Below are 19524 nucleotides of genomic sequence, written 5' to 3'. Positions count from 1 at the left end.
CATAGGATTAAAGGTGTATCACCACTGCCTGGATATATGGTTGTGGCCACCTTAGCATTTTTGAACCCAGTTCCTTTGTTAGAAAAATAATGCAACCAAAGGTAAGAATAGATATTGTTAGTTTGTTTTCAAGTTTGCACAAATACTAGGCCTTTCAGGATTGCTATATAAGGTATTTACATTTATTCTTAAAGAACTGAATTTCCAGAAACAAGATTTGACTATTTTTCTTAAAATAATGAGGATAATTGGAGGTGATCAATCCATTGTCTAATCCAGAGAATTAGGAATCCTCAATTACAAGAGCACTGAGTTTCTTTCTTTATATTCAAAGACAATATCATTTCTACTTTAAATATTTGTAAACATTCAGTGAAATGCACATGTTCATAGGAGAGACACTAAATGTATAAAAAATTTATGTAAGTCCATGAGTAGGGGTGTGTGTATGTTCCTCACCCCAATAAATTTAATAAATCTCTATGATAACTATAATTGATGAAACTGATACAAAAATAATTACTAGGAGAGTGCATTCTACATAAAACCCTGTAACTGCACTTTCTGGCTGAGGACTAAAGGAAAGAGTACTTTATATTGAATGACCATCTATAAACTAAGAAATAAATATAGGAGTTAAAATAATATTAACACAGAGGCTTGGTAAGACTGTCAATAAATATTGATTGAATGAAAATCTAGACAGCAAAATTTTAACAGAACTATGTAACTAATGTTGAAAGATATGTTCTAAAACATCAAGAGGTGGAAGTGCATCCCAGCGTTGGTGACACACACCTTTAATCCCAGCACTTGGGAGGCAGAGGCAGGCAGATCTCTGTGAGTTTGAGGCCAGCCTGGTCTCCAGAGAGAGTGCCAGGATAGACTCCAAAGCTACACAGAGAAACCCAGTCTCGAAAAAACAAAACAAAGCAAAAAAAGAGGTGGAAGTGCATGTGAAGGGTATACACAGATCTGAATCCCTTATGTGAACAAATGTAGATCACTGAAAGACACAATTGTATGCACTTGGACTGCATACAATCAGAATCATCTAGCAGGGAATGGTACACACAAATTTCCCATAGACACTGTAATCTCACTGCTCTCTGATAGCCTATACTTAGGCTTTGTCCAGGTTCCATGATGACAGAGCCTACAGAATTATGGCATAACTCCCTGCACTCCATTGCTATCTTACAAAAGAGTAATCCTTGTTCTGGTAGTGTCAAGCCATGGGATATATTCATCATAGTACATGCATAGTAGGAATGCACAAAGCAGATTATAGGGCCCACCGACGTATTGTATTGTAAAGGAAAATAGGATAGCAGTCAGTAGGCGACTCAATTCATCACACTACATTACAGATGCACTGGATAAAGAAAGCAGTAATAAAGAAAGCAGTAATAATGGAGTATATTCAGGAACTCACACATGTGCTATTAATATAATTTGCAAAGTGTAGATAACAGTTTGTAAGTGCCTTTTAACAAGCGGTCTTGTGGCAGTATCTTAAAGGGCTTTATCACCATAGCTTCAGAACAGCAACAAAGATGTCACTGTGTGGAAAATAAGGAGGAAGACCACAGTCCAACAACTGGTCACCGCATGTTGCTTATATCCAAGCATTTACTTATACGTGTTTTAGAATCCATGGCCCATTAGTAAAACTTGTTTTAGAATCCATGGTACAGTGTTGTTTACACTAATGACTGTTCTCCATCATAAACTTGTGAAAATATTTCCCAGTATTATGAAAGCTATTCAGAAAGGACAGAGCTTATTGACAATGGGAAGATTGTCTTGTTTATGCCATGCAATCAAACTATGTAAAACTAAAATTTGTGATAACTTCTGCTTTAGAAATGTTAAATTTGTGTCTGTCTGGTGGGGTATAAGTCAATCATTTGTATGCAATTCATGCCCAAGAATATGCCCAAAACATAGGTACATAGGATTGTTATGAATTGGCTTTATTACATTATAATAATAAAAATAGATGCGTTGAGAAGTAGATTGGATGAGTCAGGGAAACTGGAGGGAGTCAATGTGAAATGGATATGAACAAGAAACAATATATACATATAGGAAATTTTGAGAATTGAAATTATATATTTCATTACTGTTTCATTCTAAAAATGACAGATGGATATTGATACAAATGAGGTGCTTCTTAGTAAAAGTGTAAATATTAAGTAATACTTTATGTTGATATGAAATAATATTCCTGGACTTAACCTTTGATACTTCATTCAATGATTAAACAATTCAAGATGCTTGTGTTGTATGCTCATTTCCCAATACATTTTAAAGTAGTTTTAATACTCAATTTAAATTATGTTGAGATTTGTATGCAAATATACATGCACGAAAAGTTGTTGCTGTTGTCTGAGTCTTTGTGAATTTGGCCATGTGTGTGGCTATCCAGTGAATATGCAGGAAAAAAAAACAACAGAATTGAAATCTGTGTGGTTTCTCACCCTGTTCCCTTGGTTATTCCCCACACAAGTTAGAGCATGTCATCTTGCTGAAGGAAATACTACATAACTGTGTCCTATGAATTGAACCAGGCCTTATTGCATCACTCTTACATCCTTTATACCAATTTCTCCTCATAGATCCATGATCCTTGAGTTAGAGGGGTTTAGACATGAGTCTTTCAAAGTCTCTCAGAATGTTGCCCTGATGAGGGTCTCTGTATTACTTTCAAAATAAAAATTTAACGGCATTGGAAAAAATTGCAATGTGTTTTGAGAAGGGATTGAAATTTTCTGTGTATTTTATTTATTCATCAACAAATTCACTTGCATGTAGAATACATCTGGTTCTTCTCAAACTCAAGTCCCCAAGGTTTCCTTTATTGAATCACTTTTTAAATTAAAAACAATCTTATATTGCATATCAATCTCAGTTCCCTCTCCCTCCCATGCCCCCCACGAATCATCCATCACACCCACAATATACTCCCCAGGGTGTGTGAAGCCTCCTATGAGGGATCATCAAAAGCTGTCACACCATTTAGGGAAGGATCAAGGCCCTCTCTCATATATTTAGGCTCAGAGCGTAATCATCCATAGAGAATGGGGTCTAAAAGATCATTTGTACAGTTGGGATAAATACTGGTTCCACTGACAAAGGCCCTATGGACTGCATAGACCTCTCAACTGACACCATGATCAGGAGGCCTGGTTTGGTCTTATGCTAGTTCCTCAGCTGTCAGACTGGGATACATGAATTCCCACTTGCTCCGGTCACATTTTTCTAAGAGTTTCCCTGCCATGGTCTTGACCCATTTGCTCATCACTCCTCCCTCTCTACAACTGAATTCCAGGAATTGATCTCAGTGCATACGACCTTGAACACTGCCAATCTCATCTGCAAGTTTTCTTAAGTATTGGCTATTACTATGTTTTTAAAGATGGATATACTTCATATATTTTGCAAACAACACATTATCCTATCCGTTTATTGCTGTAATGTAATCCATACTGAATTCCAGACAATATGATCATCACCATATTATTTTTTCTTCTTTTACCGGAGAGTCGTATTGGAATGGTAACTTTAATTATGTTCCTGGTTACTTTCTATAAACCGAGCACTTGAAAAGGTAAGGCTGGAACCTTTCTTGATTGAGAAATTACAAGTCACCCTTGTGTTCTAAATCTACCTGGACACCAAAGTGAGATTATGGCTTAAAGTGTACAAGGGAAAATACAAGACAATAAAAAATGCCTCAAAAACAAAGATCTTTTGTAGGGAGTGACCCTGAGTACCTGTACAGTTGACCATGCCCCTTTGGGTATGGTCACAGGAATATAGAAGAGTGTAGAAAAGGGCAAGAGAGAGCCAAGGCTCTCTCTTGGGCTTGAGGCAGCATTTGAAAACATTCTGGGACCAGACCACTTGGAGGGCCATCCTAGTTACTGATTCATTTTGTGAATATAACTCCCACATGAATTAGCAATTAATAACCTATCTCTGATTCCATTTTTATTCAATATCCTTTAGATTATATCTAGAAGCAACAATGCCTGGTTTCCTTGGTATTATTTAGGTCTCCCATGATGATAAATCCAGTCAACTGTCAGGCCTTCTATGCGGATGTACTTATTTCTGTGATTTTTTAATTTAGAAACAAGTTGTGTTACATGTCAATCCCAGTTCCCTCTCCCTCCCCTACTCCCCTGTCCCCCACCAGCCTTCTATCGCCTCCACTTTCTGCTCCCCAGGGAAGTTGAGGTCTTCCAAGGGGGATCTTCAAAATCTGCCATATCATTTGGACCATGTTTTAGGCTCTCCGGTGTGTCTAGGCTGAGACAGTATCCCTGTAAATGAGATGGGTTCCCAAAGTCCATTCATATAACATGGATAAGTACTAATCCACTACCAGAGGCCCCATAGATTCCCGAGGCCTCCTAACTGACATGCATGTCCAGTGGATCTGGATGAGTACCTTGCTATCAGTCTGGGGTCCATAAACTTCCCCTTGTTCAGCTCATCTGTTTCTGTAGGTTTCTCCATTCTGGTCTTGATGCCCTATACTCATGCCTCCTCCCTCTCTGTAACTGAATTCCAGGAGTACAGCTCAGTGTTTACCTGTGGGTATCTGCTTCTTCTTCCATCAGCTACTGGATAAATGTCATTTAAGGTAGTCACCTCGTTATTGGGGAAGCACATTAAAGGTAGCCTCTCCAATATTGCTTAGATTGTTAGCTTGGGTCAGTGGATGTACTTATACATTATATAAATGCACATATGTATGATTATGTATATGAATATCCAAATATATTTACAACTGATTAAAGACAAATGTTGAATTCTAAACTTTTAGTATATGAACAAATCAAACACCCAATTAATTGTTCCACATTTTAATTTTAAGTAGCCTTCCACAGCACTTGTGTGAAATATGGCTGCATTAACTCAATCATGTGTGAAAAAAATATGTTCAAAGAGGTAACAAAATCACCCCTTATGAATCCAAGGAAAGATCTTTACTAAGTACATATAGAGTTATGACATATTTAATTCCCATTTGTATATTAATTTATTAACTTAATGTTTAGTTCAGATACCTATTTTCACCACTTCATTTTATTATTTCCCCCATATTATTTCAGTTATCTGAACACACACACACACACACACACACACACACACACACACACACACACTTCTTTATCTGACTGTGTTCTTGGGATCACCAAACCAACTCATTTTGGAAAATGTATGCTCACATTTGACCAAAATAAAAGTAAAATTTCTTCAGCCACATTTGTTGGTTTTTGACCCCCAAATATAGGAAAAGAAAAGGCTGGTTATATAGAAATTCTTTCCCATTGTTTTGTTACTAACAAACAACATGTGAGCACAAGATGCAAAAAACAACGCAAGTTTGCATATGACAATTAGAAAATGACTGTTTCTCAGCAATGCATTGCTAACAATGGAACTTGTGAGCACAGGGACTTTCAATCATCCCTGTACAAAATACAAAGTGACTACCTAATTGTTACACTAACAGCAATGTGTAGGCAGAAGTTAATGCTCAGGCTCATCCTGGCACACTCCAATCCCAAATAAACACACAGGGGCTTATATTAATTACAAACAGTGCATAATTTTGGCTCAAGCTTCTTATGGTCTGGCTCTCTCTAATTCCTAACCCATTTCTATTAATCAGTTTATTTCCAGGTGGTATAGCTTACCAGAGAATGTCTGGGCATCCTACCTTCCTGGCAGTTGCATGACAACTGTCTGGAGTCTCACTCTCTGTGTACCTCTCCCAAAATTCTTCTGCACTGGTTGCACTCCCTATATGTGCTCCCTGGCCATATGCACCCTAGCCATTGGCTAAAATACATTTAATTCATCAACCAAGAAGGGAAACATATATTCACATCATACAGAAGGGCATCCCCCATCATGACCTCTTTTCTACTGATGAAAACTAGGACTTTTTAAATTTAACATAGGCCAATTATGTATTGCAAAAGTTAGTAAGCAAAAACTATAGTTACCCATGTGTAGTCACAGGATGATTATATTTATAGATAACCAATTCCTATCTCTTCAAGTTAATGTGTACAATCAGATTTTTGAAGGAAAAATATAAAGAAGAAAAAAATTATAGCAACCATTGGAAGCTCTTGTAAATGATAAGGAAAAAATGGATAAAAAAGAAAAAATAACAAAACAACAAAAAACAAGAAAAAAAGGTAAAATATCTAGCAAGAAGGATTTGAAGATTTCACTAAAAGCAATAGGTGCAGCAGATAGGATGTAGCTTACTCAGCATGCACAACACCCTGGATCTATCACTAAAATCCCTTTTTGTGCCAAAAACACTATTACATAGTTTCACTATAACCATAGAAGGCCACAATAAACATTTTGTGGAAATACCAACATAGGATACATGTATATGTCACAGGCAGGAATATTTACATTTATGAAGATGAAACAGTATACCTCCTTTCTAGGGGGCTGCAAAGGGTATGCATGGTTAGATGCTCTATTTAAAAGGCTATTTGAAAGTAATTCCTAAAATGCTACTCATGTTATTACTTAGGTCAGGGTAAATATCAATCAAGAAAATACAGAATTTAATCATGGAGAATTCGGCCCTTTGAATGTTTTCAATGAAAATATTCTATGTTGTTTCATTAAAATCATCTAATTACAAACTATTTACAGTTTGATACATGGGTGCAAACCAAGTCATCTAGTCTTTGCCAATCTTGGAACAGGCAGCTATAAGTTGCGCAGTGAGTTAAAAAAAAATGAGACTGTATAACTACTAGGACAAAATTAAGTGAGTAATAGAAACATCACTCCTTTAAACACAGAAATAAAATTTCTAAATACAAAAAAGAAAAAATAATCTTACTATATTATTCTGAGGAAAAGGTAAGGGAACTCATATAGCAGCGATTCAGAACTACAGTCATGAAACTCTCATGTTTCATGACATAACAAAGAAACAAAGACCCTGAATTAACTTATAGTCTATTAATAAAATCTACTAAAATAAAAGTAATATATACAAAGAACCTAAGATGCAAATATTCCAGCATACAACTAGATTCTATCAAAGCACCTTTTAAGAGCTGACCTGATGAACTAATGAAATCTGAAAATATATTTAGTGCTTACCCTCTAGCTTTCATGCTATTACAGGTTGGTTATTTAGTCATCAGTGGTGAGATGTAAATATTTTATAATGCCAAATTATAATTGTAATATCAGTTTTTATTACATAATCAATTATTAAAATTTATGATAATAATTTGTTCTACTGTTTTTTCCAACACCTTAAGCACACAGCATTTTAATGTTTTTGTTCCTTTTTGAACCATACTTCTTTCTCAGTGTACAATGCTTAACAAACTTTGTGAACTATTCTATTGTGAAAGGATAAAATGAGCTCTAATTCTCACTACCTTCAACTGTCATGTCATCTAGTTGTCCTTTTCCTTTAAAAGCACAGAAAGTTTTGCTTTAGTATACAACACCAGCAAAAGACACATTTGATGTTTACCATCCATCCCACCCATACTCCACCCCACTTTGAAACAAGATTTAATGTATATTATCCAGGATGGCCTCACCTTTACTATCATGCCTAAGTTTACAGTGAACTGATATTCTGCCTCTACCTCTCAAGTGCTGGTTTGGAGGTGTTTAAAACCGTGTCTAACTTTTCGTCATTTAGTCCAAAGGTATAAAGCAGCTTATCTTAGATTACATACCATTAGTTTTGTGTCAAAGACACATTTCACACTTTTCTTTAGCAAGTTGATGTATGACAAATGTAGCCTCCCAGAAATGTAAAGGGCATGATGATTTTGAATACCTTCAGTGTGCAACAAGCTGCTACTGGGTGAGTCCCTGCAGCAGCTAGCCGGTGTTGTTGAGTCTGTTGTTCCTGTACATCAGCATGCTCAGTCTGCTCTGCCACAGCAGCTCGGGTGCCAAATCCATGAGCTAGTCACTGCTCATGTGCAGTAGCTGGAGGTGGGGGAAGGTGTTGCTCAGCACCCTGGAAGCATTGTCAGATGGTTGTAGGGCAGCATCAGACAGAGCAGTGCAAACCTCTAGCCCAGCAGCTCCTTCCTGCTCCCCGTGGTGTCATAAGTTTAAACATTTGGTCTCCAAGTAGTGGTGGTTGTGGATCCTATAGGATTTGGACCCTTGATTGAGGAAGTGAGTCAGTGGGGAATGACTTCAGTTTTTATAACTGAGCCCAACTTGGTGTTCCCTGACAGATCCCGAACTACACACTCAATGTGACCATCCTGCCCCCTTTTCTTAATGCCCTGTCTTCTCTTACTACTGCCATTGTGATTTTTATTGTGACATTGACATGAACCCCAAAAAGTATAAGTAGTGCTTACATCACATAATTATATGCTCATACATTTGTTTTATGCCTCTGGGTTCACTGGTAGGATTTGGAGCCTTCCTATAATGCACTTTGAAAACAACAGCTGTTTCCAAAATGTTTACCTGAACTAAGGGAGCATCTACCCCAGTTATCAAAGTTGAAATAAATAAAGAATATTTCGAAGACAAAAAAAAAATGGTGGTGAGGCTTTATTTATAAGTATACGTGTGCTAGTCCATCCCACCATGCCACTCCAGGAAGGTCTTTATCCAAAAGAAATGAGGGGAAAAAGATAAGAACATTTGCCATAGCTGAATAAATGTATCCCCTGCTATCAAATAACAAGGCATACCCCTCACACTTATGTATGTCTATCTTAATATAACTCTAACCTCTACCCCAGAGCAGCCATCCTGGAATTGTATCAGCTGAATACACTTCTGAATTTTGTGCTCTATCTTTATTTTTTACATAAAGTAAACAGTAAGATAACATATAATATAATATACTTGAAACTACCTTTAGTTCTTACAAAAAAAGCGTTCATGCTATCACAGGTTGGTTTTTAGTCTTCAGAAGTGGGAGTTACATATTTTCTAATTTAAATTTTAATGATAATTTTACTTTAATAATCCCAAACTAAATTTTGTTAATCTCCTATGACAATAATTAGTGGCACTATTTTTCTCCTACACCTTTATTATACAGCATTGTAATGTTTTAATTCCTATTTTTATCAATACTTCTTAGTATTGACTGGTTAAACCACCTTTGGGAACTATTCCATCTTTGATGGATATATTGAGCTCTACTTCTCACTACCTTCAACTGTAATGTTATCTAGATGTAAATTTATTTCAAATGCAGAGAAAATTTTGCTGTAGTATACAACACAAGCAAAGGAGACACATTTGACAGTTAAAATCCACCCCACCCCAACTCACCCCCCCACTTTGAGACAAGGTTTCACATATAAAATCCAGGCTTGCTTCATCTTTATTATGAGGCTTTGACTAACATGGAACTCCTGATCTTCTGACTCAATCTTCCAAGTACTGGTTTGGAGGGATGCACAACCATGTCCAACTTTTCCACCTTTAGTCCAAAGTAATAACAGAGCTTTTCTTAGCTAACTTGAAATCCAGATTATTCTATAAGAACAGCTGTTCGGTTGTTTGGCAAATTGATATACCTGGACTGCAGCATCCTATAAATGTAAAAGCCTTGACTACAAGAGATCAATTCAGTTAACCAAATGAAGATAAGATAACCATTGAAGAACATGGTGGTGTATATATTTAAGGAAAGCAATAGGAGTTAGATCTCTGTCTTACTGGTCAGCTCATTCCTCATACAGAGTTCCAGGCCTGAAAACTCAGGTATTATCTATACAGTTGTTTATCTACTCTGTTTAAGCATATTTCCAAGGGTTTTGCATTGTTGCTCTAAAAACATTTCTAGAATAAGCTTCCATATCCCTGGTAGGAGTAAGACACTGAAGCACATCACAGCAAGATTATATAAAGTTAGCAACAATCACACCAAACAATACCTGAAGTTTAACTGTTTCATTTAGAAATGATAGTCCTTAATATACCAGTTAGTTAGCCATAGGGTAATCCCAGTTGTGACACAAGTAGAACACTCAATCCATTTATGACATTGTTTTCAGCCAACCAGAACAACTCTGGCAGTAAAACTGTCATGATGTCTTACTGTAATAAAACCATCTGTCCCATAATACACCCCATGCTGAACATGACTGCCCCTGTATGTGCACTATTCTGCTATATTTTCCTCAAAGACTTAAGTGAAAATTGTGACCAAACAGTTTAATTTAGAACTGTCTTTCAGAATACATTATACCAATTTAATTCTATATCAGCCTGGGTCACAAAGTGAGATTGTGGCTGAAGATATACAAAGGAACCTACAGCACAGAGACATAAATGCAGCACAGTATGCCTCAAAAACAAATACCTTTAGAATGTATATGGAAACAACATTGTGTGTTTGATTTGGTATTATCCAGGTCTCTCATGATGCTAAAACCAGTCAATTGTCAAATAGGCCTTCCATGTGCATGTATTTATTCATTGTATAAATGCACATATCTATAACTGTATAAGTGAATATCCAAATAGATTTACATTGGAATAAACATGGATGCTGACTTCTCATCATTTACTATATGAACACATCAAGCAGGAACTTAATTGTGCCACTTTTTATTTTCATTAAAGTTCCACACATTATGAAATTTGGCTGCATTAACCGAATCAGGTATGACACAAATATGTTCAAAGCAAAATCATTCTTTCAGGGCCCAAGGAAACATCTCTGTTAAGTACATATAGAGTTACACACACACACACACACACACACACACACACACACACACACTTACTTCCTTATCTGATTGTGATCTTTAAATCACCAAATTACTCAATTTTGAAAATTTAGGCTCACATGATTTAACAATTTTTAAAAATTTCTCCAAGATTTTATTGAATCTAATAAAACAAATAGAAATGCTTCAGTCAAAAATCATGAGCATATATGTACTTATTTAATATAGGATCATGTTTTTTCAGTCCTTTGGGTAAAAAGTTAAATAATTTCAACATTGTTTTTAGAATATATTCCATTACAAGGAATCAAAACCTTAATACAATAGTACTATATCTTTTCCAGAGAGCAAACTCCAATACTGATTTATATTGCTGAGTTGCATTTTTCATTAGGTATACACTTATTTAGCAATGTGTACCCCACAGCATTTTAGGTATTGAAACTAAAGGAACCAGAGAATACATAATCATGTGACCAAAATAAAACTAAAATTTCTTCACCCACATTTGTTAGTATTTGATCCAACAATTTATGACAAGTTAAGCCTTGTCGTGTAGAAATTCTCTCCCACTGTTTTGTTATTAAAAAAAGAAATGTGGGCAAAAGATGAAAAAACTTCAATGGTAGTTTTCCTATTTACATTTACAAAGTGACTGCTTGGGTCATCACTGTTTTTCAGGAACACATTACTGACCACATGATCTGTGAGAACAAGGACTCCCAACCATTCCTATACACAAAACAAAGCAACTAAGTAATTGTTTCATTAACCGAAATGTGTAGCAAGAACTTACTGTTCAGCTTGAGCCTGCCACACCCCACTTCCAAATAAACACACAGAGGCTTATATTAATTATAAACTATTTGTCCTTAGGCTCAGGCTTCTTATTGGCTGGTTCTCTCTAATTGCTAACCTGTTTCTTTTAATCAGTGATTCTCCCAGACAAAACCAGGGCAACCTCTCTTCCCGGGAAATATATGGCCATGGTCTGGTGATTCACTCTTATGCATCTCTCCCAGAATTCTTCTACTCTGGCTGCATTCCCTATATGAATCCCCTGGATACATATTGCCTGGCCATTGGCAAAATAGCTTTATTCATCAACCAAGAATAGAAACATATATTCACCTCATAAAGAAGGGCATCTCCTGACACATCCTCTTTTCTACTGAAGCAAACAAAGAATTTTTTTTTAAATTTCACATAGTCCAATTTTGTATTGCAAAAGGTAATAAGCAACAATTAGTTACCAATATGTAGTCTATTAACACTTGAGGAATTTAAAGAAAATATTCCATCATCTATCCTATCTTTCTTAGTTTATAGCTTATATGCAACTAATCTTGTATCATAACTAAGGAAATCCATAAGCATATTTGTCAGTCTTCAACACTACCAAAGACTTCAGAAGGATACTATATAAACTCTAGAATTGACAGAGACATCTCTCTTCCAAGAAAGTCACCCAAGGTTTCTTTGTACTCTCGGGGTATCCCTCTTCAGCTTATATGCCCAGTATTTCCAGCAGTCTTTTTGATGAAGAAGGAACATGAAGGATCATCCTTTCCCTTGGCAACTTCAGCAGTCACCCTTCTTTGTAACCTGCTTGTCCCATTTGGACAGCATGCTGTAAAGCAGTTAGGGAAAGAGAAGTTTCTTGTCCAAATGGCTAGTCCTGGCATGTGATAGCAAACTCCTTAACAAGTTTCTTCAATGACCATCTTCCTCTCTGATGTGATCTGCTGAATTCACAAGATGATTATATTTATACATAACCGATTTCTATCTCATCAAGTTAATGTGTATAATCAGAATTTTTTAAGGAAACGTATGAAAAGGAAGATAAAAGTTTACCAATCATTGGAAGCTCTTGTAAATGATAAGAAAATAAATTGGGTAAAAAGTAAAACACTAACTAAAAAGGAAAAAAAAAAGCTACCAATGAGGATTTCACTAAAAGCTAAAGGGGCAGGGGATAGGATGTAGCTTACTCAGCATGCACAGCACCCTGGATCTATCTCTAAAATCCATTTTTCTGCCAAAAAATTCTGGTTTGACACTACTTACATAGTTTCACTATAACAATGTAAAGCCACAATGAACACTTTGTTGAAAGACCAACATAGGATACATGCATATGTCACAGGCTGGAATATTTACATTTATAAATGATGAAACAGTTTGCCTCCTTTCTAGGGGCCTGGAATGGGTATGTATGGTAAGATGGCCTATTTACAAGGCTAATTACAAGTAATTCCTAAAATACTACTAATGCTATTAACTGGGTCCTGATAATTATCAATCAAGAAAGTACAAGATTTCTTCCAGGAGATTCGGCCCCATCATTCTGAATGTTTTCCATGAAAACATTCTCTGTTTCCTAACTAAAGTCATCTAATTGCAAAGTATTTACAGTTTGATACGTGGGTACAAACCAAGACATCTGTGCCTTTCCGAATCTTGGAGTAGGCAGCTTTAAGTAGCTCAGTGAGTGAAAATAAAAAAAGAGACTTTATAACTACTATGACAAAATTACATTAGTAGTAGAAATATCACTTCTTTTTTTGAAACATCACTTCTTCAAACACAAAATAAAAATTTTAAAAAGAAAAAAATGATCTTACTACACTATTCTGAGGGAAAGGTAAGGGGACGTATATAGCATCAGTTCACAACTGCAGTTATGAAACTCTCATGTTTCATGACATAACAAAGAAACATACAAAGACCCTGAATTAACCTATAGTCTACAAATAAAATGTACTTAAATAATCTACTACAATAAAAATGCTATGTACAAGAAACCTAATATGCAAATATCCACACCATACAATTTGATTCCACCAAAGCACCCTTTAATCAGACAATCTCCAGGTGGTTTACCTTACAAAAAATAACCAGGGCAACCAATCTTCCCAGCAGTCACAGGGCAACTGTCTGCAGACTCATTCTCTGTGTACCTCTCTCAGAATTCTTCTACTCTGTCTATATTCACTGTATGTCCTCCCTGACTATATGCTGCCTGGTCACTGGCCAAAATAGCTTTGTAAATCAATCAAGAAGAGAAACATATATTCACATCATACAGAAGGGCATGCCCAATCATGTCCTCTTTTCTACTGAAGAAAACAAGGATTTTTTTTGTAATTTCACATAGTTCAATTATGTATTGCAAAAGTTAATAAGCAAAAACTATAATTACCAATATGTAATCTATTAATATTTGACAGATTTTAAGAAAATATTCCATCATCTACCCTATCATTGTTATTTTGAAGCTTTTCATGCAAGTTATCTATTATAGTTAAGAAAATCCACAACCATAATTATCAGCCTTTGACACCACCAAGGACTCCAGAAGAAAATACATAAACTCTAGAATTGACAGAGACATCTCTCTTCCTAGAAAGTTAACCAAGTTTACTTTGTATTTTGGGTCATCCATCTTCAACCTTTAAGACCAGAATGGCTGGCAGAATTTTTGATGAAGCAGGCAAATGAAGAGTCATTCTTTTCCTTGGCAACTAGAGCAGTCATTTTTCTACTTAACTTGCCTATTTATTTTGGACTGTGTGCTGTTAAGTAGTCAAGGCATCAGAAGTTTCTTGTCAAAATGGCTGGTCCTGACATGTTAAAGGCAAATTCCATAATGAATTTTTTCCACGCCCATCTTCCTCTATGAAATAATCTCTCAATTCAAAAGATTATCATATTTATAGACAACCAATTCCTTTCTCACCAAGTTAATGACAATAATTAGTTTTTAAGGGAAAGTATGAAAAAACACATTTAGCTATTATTGGTGCTATCATTTAGCACTTGTAAATGATAAGGTAAAATGGGTAAAAAGGAAAAAAAAAAAACAACCATAAAGAAAAAAAGGTAAAACACATACCAATGAGGGTTTCCCTAAAAGTTATCATTGCAGGGGATAGGAAGTAGCTAAAGAAGTATGCACAGCACTCTTGATCTATCTCTATAGTCCACTTTTCTGCCAAAAGACTGTTTTGTCACACTAATTACACAGTTTCACTATAGCCATAGAAAGCCACAATACACACCTTGTTGAAAGACCATGAAAACATTCTATGTTGCCTAACTAACGTTATATAATTACAAAACATTTACAGTTTGGCATGTGGGTACTAATCAAGTCATCTGTGCCTATCCTAATCTTGGAGTAGGCCATAGAAAATTGCTCACTGAGTGAAGAAAAAGAGATTTTACAAGTACTATGACAAAATTACACTACCAGAAGAAATGTCACTTCTTTAAACACAGAAATAAAGGTTCTAAATACAAAAAAGAAAAAAAATGATCTAACTAAATCATTCTGAGGAAAAGGTAAGGGGAATTATATAGCAGCGTTTCACAACTGCAGTCATGAAACTCTCATGTTTCATGACATAACAAAAAAACCACACACAGACCCTGAAGTACCCTACAGTCTACTAATAAAATCTACAAAAATAACCTACTAAAATAAAAATAATATATACAAGGACCCTAACATGGAAATACTCTCAGCATGCAACTAGATTCCACCAAAGAACCCTTAAAGAGGTGACTTGAAGAACTAATGCAACCTGAAACAAAATTTAGTGCTTACAAAACAGCCGTCATGCTATTACAGGTTAGTTAATTAATCATTAGTAGCGAGTTAAGTATATTCTAATGCCAAATTATACTTTTAATTATAGTTTTTATTACATAATCAATTATTAAAATTTGTTAATCTGCAATGACAATAATTTCTTTTATTTTTCTCCAACTTAAAAAACCAGCAGTTTAACATTTTCATTCCCATTTTATCAATAATAATTTCTTAGTGTACAATGCTTAACCAACTTTGTGACCTATTCTATTGTGAATGGATAAACTGAGGTCTACTTCTGACTACCTTCAATTGTCATGTTATCTATGTGTGTTTTTCCTTCAAAAGAGAGCAACTTTTACTTTAGTACATAACACAAGCAAAGGAGACACATTTGAGTGTGAACATCCACCCCACCCATACTCCACCCCATTTTGAGACAAGATTTCATCTTCTGCCTCTGCCTCCCAAGTTCTGGTTTGGAGGTGTACACAACCAGGTCATACTTTTCCTCATTTAGTCCCATGTTATAAAGCAGCTTTTCTTAGATTATTTTCTGTCTAGATTTTTATGTCAGTAACAATTATTCTGTGTATGGCAAATGGCAAATAGATGGATGATTACTGTTGCCTCCCATAATTGTAAAAGTCAGGATAACAAGAGATCATGGACGTTAGCAAAATGAAGTTAAAATGGCATGGATGAAAGTGGTGGCACACATCTTTAATGCCAGCAACAAGAGGGAGAGGCAGGTGTTTCTCAGATTTCCTGATCAGCAATTCTACATAAACACTTCCATGACTGAAGGACTCAGGAAGTATATATACAGTCATTAATTTAGTCTTTTAAAGCATATTCCAATGTGTTTTTGTATTGTGTCAAGTTGTAGGTTGCTTTAAAATAATTTCTAAAATAAGCTTCTATATAATTACTAGCATTATAGCACTGAACACACCACAGACAGAATGTATAATGTTACTAACAATCACATAAAACAAAGCTAAAATTTAAATAATCCATTTAAAAGTGATAGTCCTTAATATACAAGTTAGTTTGTCTGAGGCACAAGACCTGGATTGACACAAAAAGAAGGCTCATTCTATTTATGGCATAGTTTTCTGCCAAACCAGAACAACTGTGGCACTACAGCAGTCATGATGTCTTCCTTTAGTCATCTCAAGTATCCCAGGTGACATCACTCCAGGCTGATTATGACTGTTCCCCAGAGTCTACCATTCTGCCAGAGTTTTATAAAAGACTTGAGTGAAAATTGTGACCAACCACAGTTTTGAACTACCATTCAGAATAAATTCTACTTAAAATCTATACGGGGAACTGGACTCAATCATACTGAACAGATATATGATATATAAATCCTAAGACACAATTGCAACTCTTACATGGACATTCAAGATGAAACCACTAAGATTTCCAACCATCTTCTAGCTCCAGTTTCTTTTTTAATCACCTTTGCTTAGTTTAAGTATTTTTCTACACCCATTGCTGTTAAGCAAGAAGGATAATCTGCATTTGGTGGGCAGCATCGCTGGCTTCATCTTCTAATCAGATGCCTTCTGAGATGTGGAGCTGTGTAAGGAAGAGCTGCAGGGGGAAGAGCACTCTGGAGAACACAGATAATGCAACAGGGGGAGGTGATGCTTCTACAGACTTAATTTATCTGTTAAAGCAGTCAAAACACACTCTGGCATACATTGAGATTGGGCAGTGGCAGGCTGAACCCAAGTATCTTAGCAGATTCCCAGGAAGATAAGAGTGAATGTCAGAAATACTTTTGGATCCTACTGGTCTTTGCCAGTAATCCCAGAACAGTTGGAGGGCTATATGTTAAATGACTAACAAAAGAAGCAAACAATGGATTTCCTTGAAAACTCAGCTCTTCAAGATGAATAGTGTTGGGGATCTCTGGAGGCCTGTACATCAGCAAGTTATAGAGGAGTGTGGGGAAACCGATGCAACTGTGAAAGCTGAGAATTGGGGTTTTGTTGTTATATAACATCAAGGAACTGAGAGAAGGTAGATTTGCTAATTCTGGTGGGATTTCTTTAGTGAAGTTTATTGAAAGGTATCAGCATTCTAAACTCTGCAAATTCTACATCTCAGCAGAGATCCTGTGAAGCCCCTTGTTGCCCAGGTTAAGGGTTTGCAAGGTTCCTCCTCCAAAACCTAGGCTGGGCCTTCCTGGAAGCAGTTGGCAGTGAGTTTGAGTTCCTGGAGTGTGCAGGGAGCTGCTACCGAGTCAGTCCCTCCAGCAGCAAGCCTGTTTCATGGAGCCTCTTGTTCCTGTCCATCAGCATGCCCAGTGGCACTCTGCCACAGCAGCTGGGGTTCCGGTGCCATAGGTGGGTCCCTGCTCATGTCCAGTAGCTGGAGGTCAGGGAAGTGGCTGCTCAGTGCCTGCCTGGAATCACTGTCAGATGGTTGTAGGGCAGCAGCAGCCAAAGTAGGTCCACCAGGGAGCCCAGAATCTCATCTGTGCTCCCCTCTAGCTCGGACTCCAGAGCCTAGGCCCACAGGCTGAGGAGGGAGCAGCTGAGTCCATGTCTCCCATAGAGGAAGCTTCACTCATCTGTCTGGATTCCCAGGCAGCTGCCAGCAAACAACTTGGCACCTCCTGGAACGGGAAGTAAGCTCTGTGGAGGAAGTGGCTGGGCTAGGGAGCCTTTGGGCTTCTCGCTCACCCTTTCTCTAAGATTTAAAGGAAATGTGTACTTTTATCATTTTATGGACTGAAAATGTGTCGAAACATTCTGTAAGAGACGGAATAGAGCTGAGATCTTGACACATGATTAATTCATGTGTAAGATGGAGTATGTGGGAGAGCCCTTGTGCCTGTCATTTTCCACTGCATGTCTCAGGATCACAGAAAGGGCTCCCACAGACACCTTTCCATTTCCTCAAATTTCAATGCAAGATATAGAAACGTTAAGTTGAAAGTAGAGACAGAACTCACGGGATAGCATCAGCGATGGGACAGAGGAAAACTGTAGGTTTTCAAAGAGTTTGTTGCAGTGTGTTTCTTGAGTTATACTGAAGTGATTATATTTTACATGAAGTTAAAATATTCATAGCTTCCCCTATGGGAGGCCTCACCCTCCCTCGGGAGCAGAAATCATATGTGATAGTTAGGGTTGTTGTTGGGGGGCTGGTAGGGGAGGAGGAGAGGGAGAGGGAACTGAAATTGACATGTAACACAATCTTATTTCTATTTCAAATTTAAAAATCTGCAAAAAAATATTCATAGCTGGGAAAATGGGTCATTCAGCAGTAGACTGGCACTGCATCTATGAAATGCTGTGTTTTTTCTCTCAAGTAAGCATGGAAGTCAGTCAAAATTATATGGTGTAGCAATGCCAGGACTTGAGAAGAAGAAATTGTCAGATCTCTGAGTTTGCTGACCATCTAGCTGCAATTACATGCTGAATTACATTCTACTGAAAACAGTGCCTCAGTTAAGTCCAGAAGTAGCAATAATTGGTACTGATACTGTGCTGAAATTCTTGCTATATTTCATTTCCAGGAGTAGCTTTAAAGAGTCATCCTCTCCCGGTAAGTTTCCTTAACAAACCAGTAAGCATTCAATAAATTTCAAACTAAGGAACAAATGAATTTATTGGTTGTCCTTAAGAACAGAGGTGAGGTGTTACTTATATGTGTAGGGGAGTTCCTCTCTCCCAACATGCCACACCTTGAGAATCTTTACCCAAAAGAAATGAGGTGAGAAAAGAAAGGAAGAGTTTCCATAGCTGTAGAATTATACCCATGCTATAGTATACCAAGGCACACATGCACGTGCGCGCGTGCGTGCACACACACACACACACACACACACACACACACACACACACACACACAATACACTCATGTATGTGTGTAAGAGATTTGTCCCATATATTGTATAACATATAATATGTAGATTTTATATATTAAATACATTAAATATTGTGAATAACTTTTAACATAGATTTATTTTAAAATCTTTCTTAAAGGTTTTGAAATTATATTACAATTATGTATCCCAAGTTTCCCTTACATATATTATCATCCTATTCACCCTTGTCTCATTCAAAGTCATGGACTCTTTTTTTTATTAATTACTTTTAGAATCAAATATGTTCATATATAAACATATATACTCCTAAGTATATAAGTACACCTTGTAACATA

General features: G+C 36.5%; 1 protein-coding gene and 1 pseudogene across 3 annotated transcripts in view; both read right to left on the bottom strand.

Annotated features, from left to right (window-relative positions):
• Positions 1 to 19524, bottom strand: part of LOC100757243 (immunoglobulin-binding protein 1b) — a 152032-nt gene that overhangs the window by 98043 nt on the left and 34465 nt on the right. The gene's annotated exons all lie outside the window — the stretch shown is intronic.
• LOC118238496 overlaps positions 16042 to 19524 on the bottom strand; it is a 38005-nt pseudogene continuing 34522 nt past the window's right edge.

Source organism: Cricetulus griseus, chromosome 3 (assembly GCF_003668045.3).
Source record: "Cricetulus griseus strain 17A/GY chromosome 3, alternate assembly CriGri-PICRH-1.0, whole genome shotgun sequence".
In the NCBI taxonomy this organism is placed as follows: Eukaryota; Metazoa; Chordata; class Mammalia; order Rodentia; family Cricetidae; genus Cricetulus; species Cricetulus griseus.
This window is presented reverse-complemented; position numbering and strand designations above follow the sequence as displayed.